We start from the raw sequence: 22,116 nt of genomic DNA, 5'->3' as shown, positions 1-22,116 counted from the left end.
TGAAAACACACACACACACAAGATGTCTGGTTGCCTCATCCAAGACCTTCAATGAAGACCAAAATACCATAAACAATTGTGATAAATACCGGTTTGGTTTTTTAATCTTCCTTGTTTTCATTTGTCAGTTTTTTTTAAAACTCAGACACAAGGAGGACCATCATCCACACGTGCACCCCGACAGCAGACCAGGGAGATGAGAGGCCCCTCTCCCCAAGGCTGAGTAGCCAGCTCTCTGCCGGGAACCCCGCTCCTCCAGCGTTCCTGGGAGGACTGTAGGATATGAAGCAAAGGCAACGATCAGCTGACTGAGCCTTAATGGGAAATTGAATTCATGTTTCAGTACAGGTTTGCAAAAATTGATTTTTTAAATAAGCTTTTAATTCTATAATAGTTTCTGATTTACCGAAAAGCTGTGAGGATAGCACAGCGTTCCCAGATACCCCGTAGCCAGCTTCCCTTACTGGTGACCGCTTGCATGAGGCTGATGCATTCGTCCCAACTGCTCAACCAGTATTGCTACATCCTTATTCCTAAACTCCACATTTTACTCAGATTTCCTTTGTTTTCCTCTCATGTCCTTTTTCTGCCCCAGGATCCCACCCAGGACACCACAGCACATTTAATTTCAAGTTTCCTTAGGCTTCTAGTGGTTGTGACAATTTCTCAAATTCTTCTTGTTCTGGATGACCTTGACCGTTTTGAGAAGTGTTTGTCAGGCATTTTATAGAATGACCTTCCATTTTGGATTTTTCTGATGTTTTCCTTGTGGTTATTCTGGGGGTGTGGGTTTTGAGATGTTTCCGGTGGAGATGGGAGACCACTGTTTCCGCCCACTGAAGACCGCTTGAAGCCCCCTTCCTATACGAGGAGGACTCCGGAGCTACCACGTACACTGTGGCACAGGCGGCACGTGGCCAAGCCTTGTGACATGGTGCAGACAGTGAGAAAGAGGAGCAGAGACCTTCTGAGGTTTTCTGAAAGGCTTTGGCTTTCTTCATAAAGGAGCTCCCTGCTTTGTCTGCCCTCTCCCCTCTCGATGGAGAGGTGATATCTGGAGGTGAGGCAGCCATTCTGTGACCTGGACGAGGTGAGCATGAAGATAGAGGCCAACGCTTGGGGTAACGAGGCTGAAAGTCAGAGTAGGCACCTCGGTCCCTGACGACATGAGGCGGCTACCCGGCTCCTGCTGAATCTGTCCCAGGCTTCTTGACCTATGGCACAGGTTTCAGTCACCATGGTCAACACTTCTGTAACTTGTGGCCAGAGAAAACGCTGACTGACTCATGGGCATGGAATCACCTGGACCTTCCTCCCTGTCCCGTCCCCAACAACACTAGGGCAACCGACGTTTCCTATGAACAGCCCTTGTCCACCATGTTGATACAGCTATTAACTTCTGTCCCGTAAGCATCTTCCCCACGATTGGGAGCACCTCAACTCCCAGGAAGATCCCAGGAATCGTTTTTACTTCCTCCTTGGCGTTGCCAAATCCTGTTAACTAACTTCAACGCATTATGTTTTCTCACTTTCAAGCACTGTTTCTCACTTTATGACAACATTCTCCCTTTTATAGAACACAGAGGGTAGCAGTCAACTCAGATGAGAGCAGCAAGGTCATCTCTGAGGGTCAGCTGTCAGGGCAGTAAGTCTGCCCTATTGCTGGAGAATGACTCCCAATTTATCCACACGTGATTCAGTTCACAGCCCCGAGCTTCGATGCAGCGATTGAGGCAACCCAGCTAAAAATCAAATGGCAATCTCTTTTCCCTCACTTTTGTCCTGTAATTGGTATGTGGGCAAATACACTTTGAATATATTATGGGAGAGAGGCGCTTGGGTGGCTCAGTTGGTGAAGCGTCTGCCTTTGGCTCAGGTCATGATCCCGGGGTCCTAGGATCGAGCCCCACATCGGGCTCCCTGCTCAGCGGGAAGCCTGTTCCTCCCTCTCCCTCGCTGCTCCCTCTGCTTGTGCTCTCTCTCTGTCAAATAAATAAATAAAATCTTAAAAAAAAGGAAAATATTATGGGAAAACCATCAAGTGCTGAAATCTTCTGCCACCAAATGTCCTGCTGAATTCTGGAATGCAATGAATATCTAGACTCCCCACAGAGCCAGCCAATGGTTGCACTTCATTAGATGACTAAGTCCTTTCCCCAAAACCATGGTTTAGCCTGAGCAGCATCCGGCGCCCCCACATACGGAGGCCTTGGGACAGGGGTTATTTGAGGAAACAAAGATTAAAATCTTCTCTTCCTTCCATGTTGGGTTGTTTGCATTTATAAGCCTCTTATTAATGCTCTTTAATAACGAGCAGTTAGACTTACTGAACGTCTCTACTGGGACATCTCGGCAGGGGTTCCTTAAGGCACTGTGATTCATTGACAGTGAACTACTTTGATGCTCATGAAACATTCCCACGGGGGACCCCCAAACTCTTGTCAGGTGTGATCAGTTTGGAAAGGTTGGGGTGTGGATGTGGAGTCACCACCTGTAGGCTGGGCTAACTGAGCAATGTCCCTCCACTAAATGCCAGCAATATGTACTGTATTTACATGGGCACTTTCCTGAGACCTGGCAAGGTGAAGCTATATTCAAAGTTTAGGTTTTTTTTCCTAAGGTTAAATGTTAGAACTTTGTCTTCTTCTTCTTCTTTTTTTTTAATCTTTACTAAACCCCAGTGGAAAACAACCTTTTGCTGTGAAAAGGAATCCAACCAGATATCTTCAAAATCTTAATAGGTAAAGTGGATTGGCCTCAGTTCATCTTCATGGAGCTTAGGACAAATTGATCAATTTTCTTTCTAAATAATTACCATTTGGATGTTGATTTTGCTTTCCTAAGATTAGCACATTGAAAAGTCTGTATTTGAGAATGTTAATACAGTGTTGCTAAGCTCATAGACCACATAAAGCAGAAATAATTTGTTTAGGTAAGCCCTAGCCAGTCTTGAAAAATGACGAACATTACTGATTCCTTTTTTCAGAAACTTAGAAAACAAGAAAGAAATCTCTAAAGTAAAAGTTGTAAAATTGATATCTTAACACACACATATGTGAGTGGGGAAGAAACTTCCATAAGGCATATTAAGCACCCCTCACTGAAGAAAACTCATCAGAGCCCCTAAGAGCCAGGCTTATCTTTGGAACAGGAAGAGTAAATAGCCCCCCTATGTAGTCGGTCCTGGCATCTCATCAGTCCTCAAATACCTTCTCATCAATACAACATCCTTCAAATTAGAATTATGTTTATTTAAAATCTTACATGCTGTTGTGGGCTAATATGTAATAAATCCTATTGGAGATGAACGATGCTTAACAGAGTGCCTGCCCCACGGGAGTTTACAGTCAAGCAGGAGGGGGAAACTGGTGTGTCATCAGCAAACACACGTCACCGTGTGAGAAGTACCACGAGAAAACATACGCCTGCAGAGAGTGAACATACAGCTGGGATGAAAGCATCCATGTGAAAATCTCAAGATCAGCCCACTTTTATCAATATGTTGCCGACTACTATGGTCAGGATACACAGTAAATTCTAAACATCATCCAGCCCACAAATGTTCTACTCGAGTTGATAGCTTTTTTTCATTTAAATTCAATTAGCCAACATATAGTACATCATTAATTTCAGATGTAGTGTTCAATAATTTATCCATTGCGTATAATACCCAGTGCTCGGTTTGCTAACTTTGCATGGCAATCATCCCACTTGCTAGCTCTTCCACAATCTCCCACATTGCCAAACTAAGAAACCCCATATCTACATAGTGTTCCTTTGAAAGATGCACCTAGACCTCTTTTCATAAAATCAATATTATAATTATCCTTCAACTGCTATCTCTTTTTTGCTTTCTCTTTCTTTTTCTGAGAGGCATTTATGAGAATATATTCTGTCAATTGATGCAAGGTGAGAAATACCCATGTGAATCTTATTTTTCTTTTGTGGAAACAGAATTTAGGAGTGAAAGCCATGCCTTCATAAGCTATGAGCTGTTCTTCCTTGGAAGGTTTCTTGTTCTCTCCCTCTGTTTTCTCATCTGTGAAATGCAAATAAGTGCTAGCTCAAATGGCTATCTTATACAAATAAGAGACAGAAAATAAAAATCACTCAAGATCCCATGACCAGAGGCGTGTGCAGTTACCTGATGGCATATGTCTTCCTTTCTTCTTCATGAACACTTACATAGCTGTTTCTCTTTCCAAAATGTAAGCATGCTCTATAATAACCTGTTCCCACCACCTTCCCATTTAAGAGTATATTGTGACTATTTACCCATTTAGGTATATAATCTATAGGAATTTTCCACTAGCCCTATTCATACAGGTGGAATAGCTGCGTCAAACCGAAACCAAAATTCACATTTTTTTAAAAAGATTTTATTTATTTATTTGACAGAGAGATAGAGAAAGAGCACAAGCAGGCAGAGTGGCAGGTAGAGGGGGAGGGAGAAGCAGGCTCTCCACTGAGCAGGGAGCTGGATGTGGGGCTCGATCCCTGGACCCCAGGATCATGACCTGAGCAGGAGGCAGCCGCTTAACCAACTGAGCCACCTAGGCGCCCCTAAAATTCACATTTTTAATATTTTCCAAATTGTGTCCTAGTCAAGACTATAGCAATTGACAATCCCCCCATAAGGGTTGGGAGCTCTGATTTTCTCACACCATCACCAACACTATGTATTACCAATTTTTAATCTCTTGCATGTCATTGATTACTAAAAGGCCATTTATATTTTATCTCTTGGCCATTTATGTTTATTGGTCTCTTCTTGGCTATATATATTTATTCTTTGGTGAATTGACAATGTTCACTGTTTACAATCTGAAACTCCTCTCAGCCTCTCAGCCACGGATGCTTTAGTTCTGCCACCATTGATGTCTGGACTGCTCTCTCCACTCCCGCTCTTGTCCCTGAGGGACTTCAGTCCCCATGTGCGTGAGCCCCTCAGTTCTACATTCTCTTGACCAGTCACCCCTTCTTCCCCTGCCTCTGCTACAAACCCCCTGGTCTCACATTGCAGTCCTCATCAGTGATAACTTCACCATCTCTGAAACCTCTGCTTCAAGTCTCCCAACCAATGGCCATTACTTCTACTCCCAGCTCGGGCTCTCTAGAATCACACCCCTGCATTTTTTTTTTTTTTTTTACTGTTTACCTCAGTAGATATTTCGTGAAAGTGACTGCCAAGCAAACATAATTTTAAAAAATCTTTAAACTAAACTAATATCATTTCTTAATGTTAAAATGCACACAGAAATCCCATCCATATTAAGAATTGAACATGTCTACGAAGGACCAACCCAGTCATTCTATCCAAAGTCATCCGGGCAAACCTGTCTGCTTTCCAAATTTAAGTTGTGCATTTTCTTCATCAATTGGTTTGCAAAAAGTAGAAAACTTTGGGGTCCCAGTGGCTTTAATTGAAATTTGGATTTTTTTTTTTTTCTTCTGTCTATACATCTCCAAAATATGCTTCTGGGAATAGGACTTCTCTGTCCATTTAACTGGCCTTGGGGAGATAGAAAGCATCTGATTCCCTCTTTGCCCCATGGCTAATGTATAAGGTGGGTGCCATGATGGTCTGAAAGTGGCCTGTTGGTCTGCAGGACATGACTCGATGAGCAGTACGGGTGTTCACTTCTCTCCCAAACCTCCATGACTCCACATTTCTTTCAAATCAAATCAAATAAGCACATCTAACATTTTGATACAATCTTACCCATTTTCATCCTTATATTTTTCAAAGTCTTGTTAATCTCCTAGGGTCTCCTAAACCTATTAGCCAGCTCCCATTTTAGAATTACGGAGCACAAGTTAGTACCTGTGACAAATTAGTAGGTCACTATTCTAGGCACCATGAGAAGTTAAAAAATATTTAAAGTGTCTTTCTCTATATTCAAAATACCTAAAATTAAGAGTTAAGACAGACACATGAAGTTATATAAAAGTTGAAATCGACATGGAATAATTACAAGTGTATATGCATATTTGACTATCTATGTATATTATAGATTTAGATATACAGCTATGTGTATGGAGATGAATATGTATGACATAAAGCTCTGTGTGTGTGTGTGTTTGCACGTGTGTCTATGTGTCTGTGTATGGGTGTGTATACATACACGTGTGAAATGAGTTACTGATGTAACCGTAGTGATGAGGTTAGATGACATGGCCGTAAGAAAACTAGAAAATGGTATTTTCAGCTCATGTTCTGTGTAATTAAACTGAAGCCTACTTCTCAATATGTGTTTGGCTGAATGTGGAAAGATATTAAAAGGAAGTACAATGTAATAAAGATGTTCATTCAGAGGGTTCAAATCTTTGTGTCAATTCTTAAAAGTTTTTATATTAATCTAATCTATATTCTTCACTCTGCTCTAGAAAAATTTTATTCTGTGATCTTGGAAAGTACAATTTTCCTTCCTGAAATACCACACAAGAATCACCTGGGTGTTAAGACTTTCTTCTTTCTCTATTTGGGCAGATACAAGTAAGACCAGAACGACGTGCTTGCACAGAGCTTCACACCTCCGGGCATCCGTGTGGGCCAGGTACGAGAGGGGCAGGTCTCCCGTGCGCCGTCACGTGGGCCTTATTCAGAATGCAATGTGCCCGTGTCACAGCATGCTGGCCAGTGCTCGTGGCCCAGGCTGGCTCCCTGGCCAGGAGCAATGAGCGTGCCTCCTGAGGACGCAGGTTTAGCTGCAAGCCCAAGTCGGCGGCAGGGGACCAACGGTGAGCCTCCTGGTGCCTCCTGACGGCTGCCCTGTCTCTCTGAGGGACTAGCACTTCCTTCTAAGGGCTCAGTCGCAGTGATTTTGACCTTTGGGACTAGGCTAGGCTGCTTTCGTCATAAGATGTATGTTTTCTTCCAAAGAAGTGATCAGTGTCTCCGTAACCGAGGTACTTATGAGACAAGAATTTTAAAAAAGATTGTTCTTTAAAACCCACAGAACGTCTAGGAGGTGGGCTCGGGCGGCCTCCTCCCCAGCAGGCAGCTTCTAGCCTGCTTCCTCCTTGCCTCCCTGGGTGGGGGGAGACTGGGAGCTAGGGAGGGAAAACCACCAACTCACCTATTCCCTGCTTCTAAAACGCTTGCTTCTAAACTTTGAGGGGTGTGTAAATTGAAGTCTCCAAGCACCTTCTCCACTGAAATTTCAGCTGGGAGCAGAAGACGAGACTGTTTACACTGGGTGAGGAAGGATTGAGGACACAGCGATAACAAAGCGCACTCGGCTCTCACGTTATCAGAACATCTTCTCCACATGCAGCTCATTTTCCTAGATGTACCTGCGATAGGAAAAATTTAACGTTAAAGGGCATGGTTGTTCCCATTGTCTTATAGAGGTCAAAGGTCAACGTGGAGGCTATCTGGAGAGTGGGCCCATGATTCAAGGCTGGTTTTTAAATGGATTTGATAAAGACTTGTAAAAAAGCCAAAAGAGATGCTGCAATTTTAATGCTAAGTGGCTTTGCATTGGAAAAATGCCCAAGGGCCATGTCTAGCACAGTCACTTACTAATGAGTGACAGGAGATCGATGGGGACGAGTGCGGAGCAGCTCTGTCACTGGGACGCCGGCTGGATGTGACCAGCCTTAAGCAGCATCACTGGAGAAGTGGTGCACGGCCAAGCCCCTGTGCCCAGGCTTCCCTTGGCTCAGGTGGCCAGCGATGCCATCCCCGTCAGCTCCTGGGGACAGGCAGAGGCCACCTTCCAGAGCTTGAAGGGACAGAACAGTTTGGTGAGGTTTTACTGGGCCTTCATGTCAACACCCTAGTCTGAGGTCATTGCAAAATAAATTAAATATTCCCGAGCACCCCTTTGCTCCAAGGACCATGAAAGTCTGGCAACGTGGAGGGGACCGGGAAGTGCTCCAGTTGGGAGAGGCTCATGGCCTTTCTTAACACCACAAGGGGGTGCCCTGGTGGGGCACCCAGTCCTCCTCTGCTCTCGGAGCCTGTGGCCATGGGGTCAGTTTAAACTCTGTGTCCCTCAGCAGACATACCCAGAGGCCTTTTGCTGGTTCCTGTAAACTCATCATCTCTCAGAGGGAGCAGGTCCCTCCCCAGAAACAGCTGCCGGCCGAGTGTCTGACCCGTGCCCCATGGACACGGAGTCCTAGAAGAAGAGTGCAATCTAATTAAGCCTTTCCTGCAACCGTAAATAAAAGGAATAAGGGAGAAATATGCCAAGGCTTGTTGTTGGGAGTTATTTGTTTATATCAGAAAGAGTAACAGAACAAATAGAACCTCAGGGGGGAAACAGGTCTGGTTTTCACCACTCAGAATTCATAAGGAAACATTAAAAAGAGAGAGGGGGAAAAACACATAGGCAATTTTTCCGAGATCAGTGTAGAAAGGGGCGCTCAGGCAGTTGGACAGGATGCGCACGAGCCGAGGGCCAGGCTGAGACTCTGGGGGTCTTCAGGGGCCATCCGCTCCACAGAGCAAAGACTGTGACCAGCTCCCTGCACACAGGGGTCTCGTGTTCAGAGCTAGGATTACTATCAGGAAAAGGCCATTTTTAATTGATCAGCTAAAGTTCACAAAGTGCTTTGAACACAAAGAGAACTATATAATGCTTACTAAATATGTGGTGATGTTATTAATAAGTTAATATATTTTTTAAGTGTTTGGTTAAGTGCAATGCAGCGCGTTCTCGCTAGTGACTTGGCAGGAAAAGCCAACGGCAAGGAAACCCCTGCAGACGCTCAGATTCTTGCTCCCTTGATGGCCTTTCTCTCCCCGCATCCTGGGCACGTGACCCTTGGCATGGGGCTCAGGCCTCAAACCCAGAGCGACTCCTCCGTGGGGCGCCACTTGTCCTACACTTAGGAAAAAGTTGCCAAGAGTAGCGGCTGATATGAGGTCGCTGACAACTTGCTTTAGATATTTGTTTCTGAGTTATTGTTTTAATTGTCAGGAAGTTTCCTCTGATTAAATCTGCTCCATCCTTAACAACGGACTTGCCCCTAAGACCTTCTTATTCCATTGTAAATAAATTATTTGTAGCGCTTTCTACTACTCTCTGAATCCATGACGGACTGTCTCCTGCATCATGCATCCGGCGAGGGCTGAATTTGTACCGAAATGCACACATGCACCGAAATTCCGAGTAGCACAGTAGACTCATTGCCTGACATTTTCATCCCGATATGGGCTGACCCTGGTCAGCAGCTGCATCTCAAAACTGTACCCATTCTTCAAGCTCAGTTCATGCCTTCCTCCATCACACCTTTCCAGATCTTCCTACCTGGAAATTATCTCATCCTTCTGTAGCTTCCTACAGATTTTTCTGTAAACTATTTTAAGTCATTTACAACTTTTCACTTTCTTATTCCTGGTTTATCTCTGTAAAGCAAAGCCTATGTCTTCCTCATTGGTTTATCATAAAATAACTTATACATAACAAGTTCTCTCAGTAATTGATTAGTGAAATTCAATCACTAATTTCAGAAGTGAAGGATGCATTTACCCTAAAAAACTTTTGAATCCTAAACATAACTATAAGAAGATCTATAGCATCCCCAGGAAGACTATACTCTAGGTCAAAATTTCCCCTTCCTTCACTCCACAGAATGACATATCAACATAAGAAATACTGTATTACCAATAGAACTGAAGCAGGCTTCCGGTAAAATGGCAGACTGAGTTGCATAGGGGGGTTGGCTCCAAGCACATAAAAATTCTGGGTGACTTATGCAAGTTTTTTAAGAAATCATATAACCTTTGGAAGAAAGGGCAATCTCAAGTTTCCAGAAATGAAGAAAGAAATCAAGGAAGCAGTGGAAATTAGACCCCCAGGGCTGCTGTTACCTCAAGCCTCAAGCCCCTCTGGCAAGGAGCCGTATGTTCTGCTGCTGCAGCCGAGATTCTCGGAGGACCAGGTGTGAGCCGGGAGTCCCACCCTACAGCTGGTGCTGGGAAGCAGCGGGGAGGCTTGCCACCTGGTGGGACCCTGAGTGGGAGAAGAAAGTCATCTAGGAGAAATCAAAACTCTCAGAGTGGTGTTCAGCTTTGTGCATGCACAGAGGGAACTCTGAACCAAGACATGACCATAAATGTTGGGCTACAGCCATTGAAACCTGTCGGGGCCCAGCAGAGCAGAAAAGCAAAACACAACACAACCTAGAGGTAAACAGGACCATCACAGAACAGACAACTCCATCAGAAGAGCAGCTCACAACAAAAAAATTTCAAACCACATGACAGATGAAGCAGGATGAGGGAAAGTCAGCAGATTGAATCAGGAGAAGAATCAGGATCCTTCAAGAGTCAGAAATAATACAGGCTTATGAACAAATATGAAATAACATTTGAAGTTTAAGATGGTTATAGAGTTTTTAAAAAAATAGAAACCCATAATGAAAAATAGAACCTAATTCCCTCTCCCCCAATTCAACTTTGAGTGTGGTCCGCACCTACTGACTTCCTTCCCAAGAGTCATGGTAGATGTGATGACATAAGCTTACAGTGGAGAAGATCTGGCCAGCACCACTGTGGCTAAGTGATCAAGGTTAACATTACCAATAGCAAGTGATGTCAATAAGATGTAGCCTTGACATAATGGAAAGGAAATTGCACTCTCCCTCCCCAAAACCCATAACTCTGGTGTAATCATGAGAAAAACACTTGATAAATCTCAGCTGAGGGACATCCTACAAATTACCTGACCAGTCTTCCTCAAAATGGTCAAGGTTATCAAAAACAAGGAAAGTCTGAAAACCTTCATAGTCAAGAAGAGCCTAAGGACACAGGATGCATCCCCTGAATGGGATGCTGAAACAGAAAAGAGACATTAGGAAAAAACTGCTGGAATCCAAATAAATTGTGGAGTTTAGTTGGTCTGTCTAGCAATGCACCAACATTTGTTTCTAGCTGTGACAGATGTACTATGCTAATGGAAGATGTACCAACAGGGAAAAAGGACTCTGCACTATCTTTTTAACTTTTCCATCAATCTCAATCTATTCCAGAACAAAATTTATTTAAAAAAAGAATAGGCAACTCTGACAGCCATCAAACAGACCTTCTGAAAAGATTACCAATAGAACAAATACAATTGCTGAAAGAAAAACACAATAGCTGCCAGAATTGAATGATACATTTGAAGTACTGAAGGAAAACAAAAATGTAAAAACCTATATCCTTCCAAATAATCTCATGAATCTGAGCAGAATAAGTTTATCTGCAGACAAACAACCACCAATAGACACTGCCATTTATAGACACGTGTTCGAACTTCCAACACTAGACGCACATCTTAGGAAAAAGGCAACTGAACAGAAGAAAGAGCAGGTGCAAGTGGTAGTGAGAGGAAGGAATTAGGATGTCTAAGTAAGCATTTATTATGAATAATAATAATGAATTTGGAAAGTGGTGGCTACATATGGTATTAGAAAATTAATAGACAACAACAGAAACAGGAAGGGAGATCAGTGAAAAAACTTTTTAGGATCCTTGGATTGTTTAAGAAGAACACATTGATATTGGTTGTTTGGACTTCATTAAGTCAAGAACACTTGTAAAAATATGGTACCAACACTAAAGAACTAGAAATGCAATATACAATTTGAGAAATGGTATAATGAGGTTTATTGAGAATGTGACCTCATGACAAGTCTTTAATGTAACATTAGCTGAGTCACTTAATCCTTCTATATCAGTTTTCTCATCTCTAAATAAAAATAATAATCAGAGATAGCTCATAGTGTTGTGGTGAAGGTTCACATATTATGATGTTCTTAGAACACAATAAGCTCTTATCGAAACTTAGCTATTGTTACTGCAAAGTCCAAACAAGTTTGGGAAGAAGGAAATAGAAAGAAGATGTGATGGATCCAATAGGACATGGGAAAAGAAGCCAAGAAAGAGTCTGCTAAATGGAAAACATAAAATATGATGACAGAATTCTGTTCAAATATGCATCAATTGAACAATAAACATAAGTTGGTTATATTTATACATTAAAAGATTCAGATTTTCAGATTGGATAATAAACAAAATCCATCTATAAGAATAATCAGCTATAAGAAAAACCATTTCATATAACACAAAAAGATTGACTGTAAAAGTTAGAAAAAGGGCCAAATTCAAACTGTTGTGGCACCATCAATATTAGACAAAACTGACTTTAAGACAAAAATTATTATTAGGGACAAAGAGGGCACTACATAATAATTGTATTAGTCAGTGTTATCCAGAGAAACAGGATGTGCATATATAGAAAGAAAGATATTTATTTAAGAAATTGACCCACAAGATTATGGAAGCTAGCAAGTCTAAAATCTTCTGAGCTTATGTCCCAATTCAAGTCCAAAGGCTGGCAGCTTGCTGTGGATCCAGGAAGGCTGATGTCGCAGCTTAAAGCAATCAGACAGAACTCTCTTACTGAGGGAGAGTCAGGCTTTTGTTCTATTCAGGTCTTCAGCTCACTGAGTACGGCCTACCTGTATTATGGAGGGAAATCCCCTTTACTTAGTATACTTAAGTGTTGCCTTCATCCAAAACACCTTTAAAGAAACCACCAGCACAGCATTTGACCAAATTTCTGGCTACCTCATGGTCCTTTCAAGTTGTAACACAAAATTATTAATCACAGAGTCCAAAGGCAATCTGCTGTCAGAATTTCCTCCTGCTTAAGGGAGGTCAGTCTTTGTTCTATTAAGGCCTTCAACTGATTGGATGAGGTCCACCTATCCATGTTATGGAGGGTAATCTGCTTTACTCAAAGTCCACTGACTTAAAAATTAATCTCATCCAAGAATGCACCTTCATGGAAACACCCAGAATAATGGTGACCAAATATCTGGACACCATGGCCTGGTTGAAGCATAAAATTAACCATCACAATAATAAGAGAAGCAACACACCAGAAAGATGAAGAGTCCTGAAGTTGTGTTCTCTTAAAAAAAGAACTGTAAGTCTACAAAGAAAAACTTGGGAGTGCTGTAGGAGAAATTAAAGTGAAAAACCCACAAACACTGTGAGAGATGGTAGCACACTCTTTTTAGAGGCCGATATATCAAATATTGGTGGAAATTTGGTGTATTTTTAATATCTTTTTTTAAATAAAGAATTTAAAAAAAAATTTTTTTAGGGAGAAAGAGAGAGTGAGAGTGTGCAAGTGGAAAGGAGGGGCGGAGGGAGAAGAGAGAGAGAATTCCAAGCAGGCTCCATGCCCAGGGCAGAGCCCGACACGGGGCTTGATCTCACAACCCCAAGATCATGACCTGAGTTAAATCAAGAGTCAGATGCTTAACCAGCTGAGCCAGCCAGGCGCCCCTTGAATATCATTTTTTAACACAGTCGATCTAAGAAAAATATAGAGATCCCTCTCCCAACATTCAGAAAATACAAACCCTTGTTATGTGCACCTGACCCTTAAAAATTTTTCAAAAATGAGCACGTGCTCTGCTGAAGAGGATTTTCCACTTAAATGTTGTACAAATGTATTATTTGACCCTAAAACAATACAATTAAAAATTATTTAAATATAGATAAAGAACCTCCCCTCTCCTGATTCCTTGTATTTTTTGAAACTAAAAGCACACATACTGAAACAAAATAAAAATGATTGATCCATTACTTTCTTGGTAAATCCATGGAACACAACCAGACCCAGTAAATTCATGGCATTATAGCTACATCTTTACGTAGATTTATGTTCAGCACATGAACATTAGAGTCTGGCCAAAAATTTTACCAATTTACACAGGTTGTAAGCTGTTAAAACCTGTGACTTTGACAACGAGTCCATATATGCAGATAATAAACGTCCATCATGTATCGCTGGGCTACATTTGAGCTTGTATTGGACAGTATCTAAGAGATATTAAAGCTCGTTTTCAGACAAGTTGGTGAAAGTCAGTATTGACCAGTCAACACAGAACCACAGAGTATCTTCATGGAAAACAGACTGAGGAAACGTCAAGCTTTCAAGCAGACAGAGGACCCACGGCAACTAAGTGAAATGCAGGATACTGGGTTGGAACTTGGACCAGAAAGGGGACATGAGTGAGAAAACTGGCAAAATTTAAAAAGAGCATACAGATGGGTTCAGAACACTGCATTAAGGTCAATTCTCCCCATTTTGATTATTGCTCTAGGGTTTATGAGCTGTTAACATTAGGGGAACAATCAAGAGGTGTAGGGAGCTGGGCACTTTTTTTTTTTGCAGCTTCTCTGTAAGCCTAAATCTAAAATTGTATCAAACTAAGAAGTTTCTAAGTTGATCTTTGTAATTCAAGCTTCATTCTTCCCCAGTCCTCCCAAGTGAAACATTTTTTTTTTCCTTCTAGTATTGGGGAAATTTCACCAAACTCAAAATAGGGAGAGAGAGCTGTGTACTGTAATATTTGCACCTTTATGGTTACAAAGCCATAAGGACGTTGTCATTGAATTCAGCAGAGCAGAGTTAATCAATTCAGAAAATAAAGTGTGATCTCTGCGGAAGAGGAGTGATTTTGGAAGTTTTATTTACTCTTTATCTGCCATAGATCAGTGGTCTCCAAATCAATTTGAATAGCACACTGTTAAAAATCATACGCAGAGCCCAAATATGTAAAACAGATCAAAGCAAAGGTGTTCTCATCAGAGATGCGGGTTGCTTGAGCTCCTGGGACGGAGCCTCCCCACACGCCACCTCCCACCCACACACTAGACTGCTGAGGCATGGCTCCAGAACATTCTGGAACAGCCTGAAAAATACTACAGCAGAAGAGGGGAGATCGGATTCACACTCTGCTAATGATGAGCACACGTGAACCCTGATAATGATGTCAAGGCCACTACTTAGTGGACTCCCCAGGGGCACTGCTGCTAAGTAAGGGATCAGATTGTTCTCTCTTGTCTCCCTGAAGAAACGCATTCTAAAGGGACGCCACTGCGTGAGCCGTGCACAAGTCAGTCCCACGCACATTCTCAGCGGTGATTTGCGTCCTCCGGGCACTAACGAGCAATAATGCATGTGGGTGAGTCTGTGCATGTGTACTTTCAGTCCCATAAATTAACTATAAGAACCGTATTTTGTGGGGGTTTTTTGTTTTGTTAAAGAGGAGGAAAGTCATGCAGCTTGGGATAAATACTAAAGAAGAGGGAGGGCTCTGTAGAAATCAATCTCCTGCTTTTATATACTCCCAAATCACACTCCTCAAGAGGGGGCCTCCAGCAGCCCTGTCAGTCGTGATAAAGCGATCAGTCTGAGATTTATTATGAGTTTTCTTTTCATGTATTCAATGAAAAACGTCCCACAGGTGTGTTTATATTACCAGAGATAGATGAAGATTAATTGTGTGCCCAGGTGCTGAAATGCATTGACATATTTTCTAAGATTTAAGTTGTGTTAAGTCTAATGTTTTAAAAAAGGTGGGATGGCGGGGGTTGGGGGGATGCCCAGGATTCTCACAGAGAGCAGGAATAAGGGATCCTCAAGGACTAAAAGAAAAAACCAACTATCATTTACCTTTGGGAAATATTAATCTGACTTTCACCTTGAGGCCTAAGATATTATTTCTGGATACCCAAAAGGTCACAACTGCAGTCCTTTGAGGTTGAAAAACACCCCATGACCTCCTCACCTTAGCCTCCCCACCCAGTTTGGTGTCCTTACTCCTGAAGCTTTACTTCAGTCACAGCCCGAGACCCAGGAAGGAAAAGGGTCAGCAACCGTTTAAGTACAAGTGACTTTGAGCAAAAGGAAAAGTGAGGTTAAAATCCTCAGATCTTTGGGGCGCCTGGGTGGCTCAGTCGTTAAGCGTCTGCCTTCGGCTCAGGTCATGATCCCAGGGTCCTGGGATCGAGCCCCGCATCGGGCTCCCTGCTCGGCGGGAAGCCTGCTCCTCCCTCTCCCACTCCCCCCGCTTGTGTTCCCTCTCTTGCTCTCTCTCTCTGTCAAATAAATAAATAAAATCTTAAAAAAAAAAAAAAATTCCTCGGATCTTTTCTCTTAACTGTGTTTGTTACTTTAGCCAGAATATCAGAGGTCCATTTTGCACGTCTTCCCTTTACAAATGTCTGAAGGTTACACGGTGTCTTACATTGTGCAAGACTTAGTGCTCTAACAGTTCTCTCCCATAAACCTCTGGAGGGCAGAAATGAGTCCATTTCTGTTTTGTTGTCTGAGGGACACGTTTAGGTGATGACATTGACAATTAGTAGGTATTAAGGCTGTGTGTTTGACAGGGCTCTGTGGAACTCCATGGTCAGCCCACTTGTGGTCAGTAGGAAGAAGACATTTCAAAGTTTTTCTTTGTGCACTGTGAAATCAGCTGTCCAGCCTTGGGACCCCAAAACAGAATACCTATTTCCAGGGGTTGCAAAAAACAAGCCTTGGGAAAGCAATAGAGTAGATCCCTATTTCCATCACTAAGAAAGAAGATAAATGTCCCTAGCGCTCACGGCATAGTGACACTGACCACTCCGCATGACACTCTGTTGGGCCCAGGACACGCGGAACACATGGCTGTCCTGAGGGCAGACTGGACTTCTGCATGCAGAGGCTTCCAAGTTCGTCAGTGTAATCCACCTGACATTATCTAGCATTTGCCAGCTAACCTTCGCAAGTGGATTGAAAGTTTCAAGAAAAAGAACTGCTTTGAGATGATACAAATACGCAGGCAAATTAAGCATAAAGAAATAGGGGGAGACGAACCATGAGAGACCAAGGACTCTGAGAAACAAACTGAGGGTTCTAGAGGGGAGGGGGTAGGGGGATGGGTTAGCCCGGTGATGGGTATTAAGGAGGGCACGTTCTGCATGGAGCACTGGGTGTTATATGCAAACAATGAACCATGGAACACCACATCAAAAACTAATGATGTAATGTATGGTGATTAGCATAACATAATAAAATGAAAAAAAGAAATAGCAGAGGTGACATTTCTCCTACTTTACTATGAGCCTCTCTCAGCTAGATTCAAAGGATATGATTTAATTTCCACAATAAGAGCAGATAATAAAGAAGAGAAATAACACCCCTCCACACCCCTTACCTTATTCTTATCTGTTCAGGATACTCATGTGAATGAGTACAGGATGATAGGAGCAACATCAATCATTTTGCAAGCATGAGGTACCAGCATGAGGAGAAAAGCAAGCATGCTAAGGATGGCAGAAAGGAAAAAAAGGATGACCGTAGGTGCTGGATGACGCCACGGAGCTGCTGTTCCATCCTGTGAGAGCCTCCTTTGTATAGCTTATCTAATACCTTTATGGCTGGCCTCGGTGAGTCTAGTTTTCTGTCATTTGCACCTAAATGCATACTAACTGACAGAGTTTTTTATTAACAAAATGATAGAAAGCAGTGCTTTTTGAAAGAAACAGATACTTGTAAATATTTGGAAAGAAGCAGATGATTATGTTTCCTTAATCTGTAATTTGTGGTAAAAATAATGTAAATGCATTATCCATAAAAAAAAAAAAATCCTCACAGCTGCAAACTAGAAACTTAAAATCCTCTGAGCTGCTTAAAAGTTTCTTCCCCTCAAATTGGCCAAGTATGAAGATAAAAGACACATTTTCTATTAGTTTGGTGGTATAACTGATTAATAAAGGAATATGGAAGTTTAATAGCCAGAATTCAACAAAATCTTTGCATAGAAGTTTGAAAACCAAATATCATAGGTTTGAAAAACAATTCTTATAACTTAAGTAAAGCTCATGATGTATTTTTCTCACTCGGAATGATGAATCTTTGTGAAGGATTTTTTATTTTGTAATCATGATAGCCACTGAAACCAAGTAGTGAAAATAAACTGAACTTAAAAATAGACATTTGAACTGCTGTTTTATAAAACATAAACCAAAATTTTCAAAAGTAATAAAGCATATATTGCTTTTACCATAATCCATTATAATAATAATTTTATACTATTGGCATATATTTAATTACTTAAAATAGTCTTTTAAAATGTGTCTTATAGGGGTGCCTGGATGGCTCAGTTGGTTAAGCGTCTGCCTTCAGGTCATGATCTCAGGTCATGATCTCAGGGTCCTGGGATTGAGCCCCATGTCGGGCTCCCTGCTCAGCAGCGAGCCTGCTTCACCCTCTCCCTCTGCCCCACTCCTTGCTTGTGCTCACGCTTTCACTCTCTCTCTCCAATACATAAATAAGATCTTAAAAATATATATATATCTTATATTTGAAATTTTTTGGTAAATGTTTTATGATAGTGCATGATTTATAATTGATTTATATATTAAGTAAGTCCTCAAAAAATTTTTGCTAGAAAGGATGACATGCCAAGTATTGGAAATTACTGTGTTTTGTTTATCAATGAGATTTCTAATTTCTGTACATGCCTGGCTCTTCCACCCTTGACCCTCCCTTGACCTGCAGAGAGATTCATACACAAAAAGCCTTCCTTTTTTCATGGGCTCTCGCATTGGAGTTCTTAGGGTTTCTATTCTATGTCTTTAAAAGGAATCACTCCTTGAGGAGCATCAGTAGTAGAAAATGTAGCAAGAATACTTACCAAACACTCACATGAGGCTAAGGTGAATCTTGTCTCACCCTATGTGTAGCCAAACTCCCATGTATGAAAACTGAGGACCTGGCTTTGTGGGAGAAATAGAGAAAAACCAGAACTTTTGCTTTCAAAAACTGATGATTCCCACCTAATAAGCAGAAAGGCATTTAGTTGAAGAAAGGAATCCATTGAGTTCCCCTCAAAAATAAAACAAAACAACAATAACAACAAAGCTGCAAGAAGTCATGTAACTGAGAAATGCCTTAGATCAATGTACTTTTCTAAAAGGGGAAACATTGAAACTGGAGTCTTGGGTTTTACTGACCCAAGGAAGGCATTCGCTGAGAACGCAGAGGTCTAGATGGCTTTGCAAGTCAGAGAAGGTAGAGCCTCCAGCAAACTCACGGCACTGAGGTCACTGTGCAGAGGTCAGCTGTCATACCCAAACCACGGCTGCAGGGTGGGGAGGACCAGTGCGCTCATGAATAACATCCCCCTCTCCTCTTTTCTGCGTAACCTTGCTTCTTGATGGGAGGAGACTATCAGAGGCCCCGTGGACTAGAAATGCTCCTGGCAAACTAGTCCAATTTTCAGTTAACTCAATTATTAAAGAGGAAGCAGGTCATTCTCTTCCTCACATTGACCTTTCTACCAAGAACCCGGTTTAATTTTCTAATTGTTTTAAAATTACTATAATTTTACAAAATGAGCCATGATTTCCTTAGAAAAGCTCTAAGACAGATAAAAGCAAAAAGTCAACTTTAACTATTTACTGTTTTGTCACTGAGCAGCTAAAAACCTATTTCGATGTATTCTTGTCTACTCTATTTTAATCTATTAATATTGAACAGCTGAGTTCTGTGGTCGGCAGGAAACATTAGAAATCAAGCTCCAAGTTCAAGTGTAACTGGAATGTCTGGGTCCTTGGGCAGGCCACTTAACCCCTGGGTCTGTAAAAAGAAAGGGTAATGCTGCCCTCCTCACAGGGCTCGTGAGAAGATTAACCAATTAATAATCATTGAGTTCTTTGAAAGTGTAAGGTGCTATGCAAATGCTAAGTAGTGTTATTATTAATGTTTCACTTGAAATTAGAGCTTGCAGGTGTCATAATTTTTTATGTAAGAACATGGCGAATATTCCACAATCAATCCTTTATTTCAATATCATTTAAATCATAAAGTATATAACTGAATATTTTGATGCTATTATGAAATAAAGTATTTGCTTTCTTATTTAAGGGAGGACTACCTAATATAAACACGTAGAAAAGAACAAAAGGAATATATTTTAGGGGTTTATTCAAGTCCAGAAAGCCTTGGGGACAGTTAATTCTATCCATGTAATTTTAATTGGATTGGTCAAATTCTAGGCAAAAAAAGAAAAAAGAATAAGAATAAGAATGTTTTATTTAAAAACTCCCTTAAATATGAAAGCTGGAACTATAAAAATTCTAGAAGAAAACATAAGGAAAGAACACCTTGACCTTGGCCGTGACAATGATTTTTTGGCTATGACACCGAAAGCACAAGCAACACAAGCAGAAATCAGAGCGTGGACCACATCAAGGTAGAAGCTTCTGCACAGCAAAGGAAACCGTCAACAGAATGAAAAGACAGCCTACGGAACGGAAGAAAATATTTGCAAATCATGTATCTTATAAGGGGTTAAGATCTAAAATACACAAGGAACTCACACAACTCAATAGCAACTAAGTAAATAAATAAATAATCTAATTTTAAAATGAGCAAAGCACCTGATTAGACACTTTTCCAAAGACCTACAAATGCCCAAGGTACATGAAGAGATGCTCAGCATCACTAATTGAAGAAATTCAAAAAAACAAAAAACAAAACAAAACAACAACAACAAAAGACCCACAATGAGATATCACCTTATACATGTTAAAACAGCTATTATCCAAAAGACCAGATCTCTAGTGTTGTGAAGAAGTGGGGAAAAGCAAACCCTTGTGCACTTTTGCCGGGGATAGAAATTGGAGCAGCCACTGTGAAAAACAGTATGGAAATTTTTCATTAAATTAGAAATAGAGCTAGCTTGTGATCCAGCAACTCCACCTCTGGGTATTTATCCAAAGGAAAAGAAATCAGTATCTGGGAGAGAGATCTGTATTCTCATATTCACTGAAGCATTATTTATGATAGCTAGCATATGAAAGCAACCTAAGTGTCCACTGATGGATGAATGGATAAAGAAAATATGAATATATATATGAATATATATATACATAAAACTAATATATATTCAGCTATGAGAAAAGAAGAAGTCCTACCATTTGCAACAACATGGATGGAACTTGAAGGCATTATTCTACGCGAGAAAAGTCAGACAAGAATATTGAGAGTATTTCTCTAAAAACAAATACTGTTTGTTCTCACTTATCTGTGGAATTTAAAAAAAAAAAAAAAAAAGCTGAACTCAAAGAAACGGAGAATAGAATGGTGATTGCCAGGAGCTCAGGGAAATAGGGAGATGCTGGTCAAAGGGTTCAGACTTCCAGGTATAAGATGGGTATATTCCAAGGATCTAACCCACAGCATGGACCATAGTTAAAATACTGTGTTGTCTACTTGAAAGTCGCTCTGAAAGTAGATCTTAAGCATTCTCACCATGGCAACAACAAGAACTAAAAGGTAATTATGTGATGTGAAAGATGTGTTGAATAAGTTTATTTTGGTAAACATGTTACAATATATGCATGTGTAACAAATCATCACATTGTACACCTTAAACCTACACAGTGTCATATGTCAATCACATCTCCATAAAGCTGGAAAAAGCTAATGAGAATCAAGAGACTTCCAATATGATAACCGTTGCTTTTATTGACTCGAATATTCTGAAGTTGTTTTCTATATTATTGATTTATAAATCACACTGTACTTCACAAATATTTGTGAAGTAAATATAAACATATAAAACATAAAAGTATGTTAAACATAAATAACATACATATAAAATAAATAAGTAAAATAAATAAAATAAAAATTTAAACATAAATAAAATAATATACATATAAAAATAATATTCATGTTATTAAATACATATAAGATTATATTCAAAATTTAAAATATACCAAACATTGGAAAAAAAGAGAGACATTTAAGAAGAGAAAAGCTCTGTTTATTATTTCAGGGAAGTATACTTGTAATAACATATGTCAATTTATATTTTACAAAGTACTTTTCAAAAAATATCATTTAGGGCGCCTGGGTGGCTCAGTTGGTTAAGCGACTGCCTTCGGCTCAGGTCATGATCCCAGAGTCCTGGGATCGAGTCCCACATCGGGCTCCCAGCTCGGCAGGGAGCCTGCTTCTCCCTCTGACCCTATCCCCTCTCATGCTGTTTCTCTCTCTCTCTCTCAAATACATAAATAAATAAAATCTTTAAAAAAAAAATATCATTTAATCATAAATTGTATTCATCTGAGAGCCTCTTAGTAACCAGGGTGAAAGAAATAATTAGTTTATACAGTCTTACCTTAAAAAAGGAAGCTTACAGATTTTCTTGGACGATCTCCTGAAAGAATACATTAGTTGGACCTTACGTCAATGACTTCAGGATACAGCTAGTTTTCATCTTTCTTAGTATTTTGTAAAATGACAGGAATTTTCTTCGTGTGGA

Source organism: Phoca vitulina, unplaced genomic scaffold, assembly GCF_004348235.1.
Source record: "Phoca vitulina isolate PV1807 unplaced genomic scaffold, GSC_HSeal_1.0 scaffold27, whole genome shotgun sequence".
Classification (NCBI taxonomy): Eukaryota; Metazoa; Chordata; class Mammalia; order Carnivora; family Phocidae; genus Phoca; species Phoca vitulina.
The sequence above is the reverse complement of the archived record's forward strand: the minus strand, read 5'-3'. Positions refer to the sequence as shown.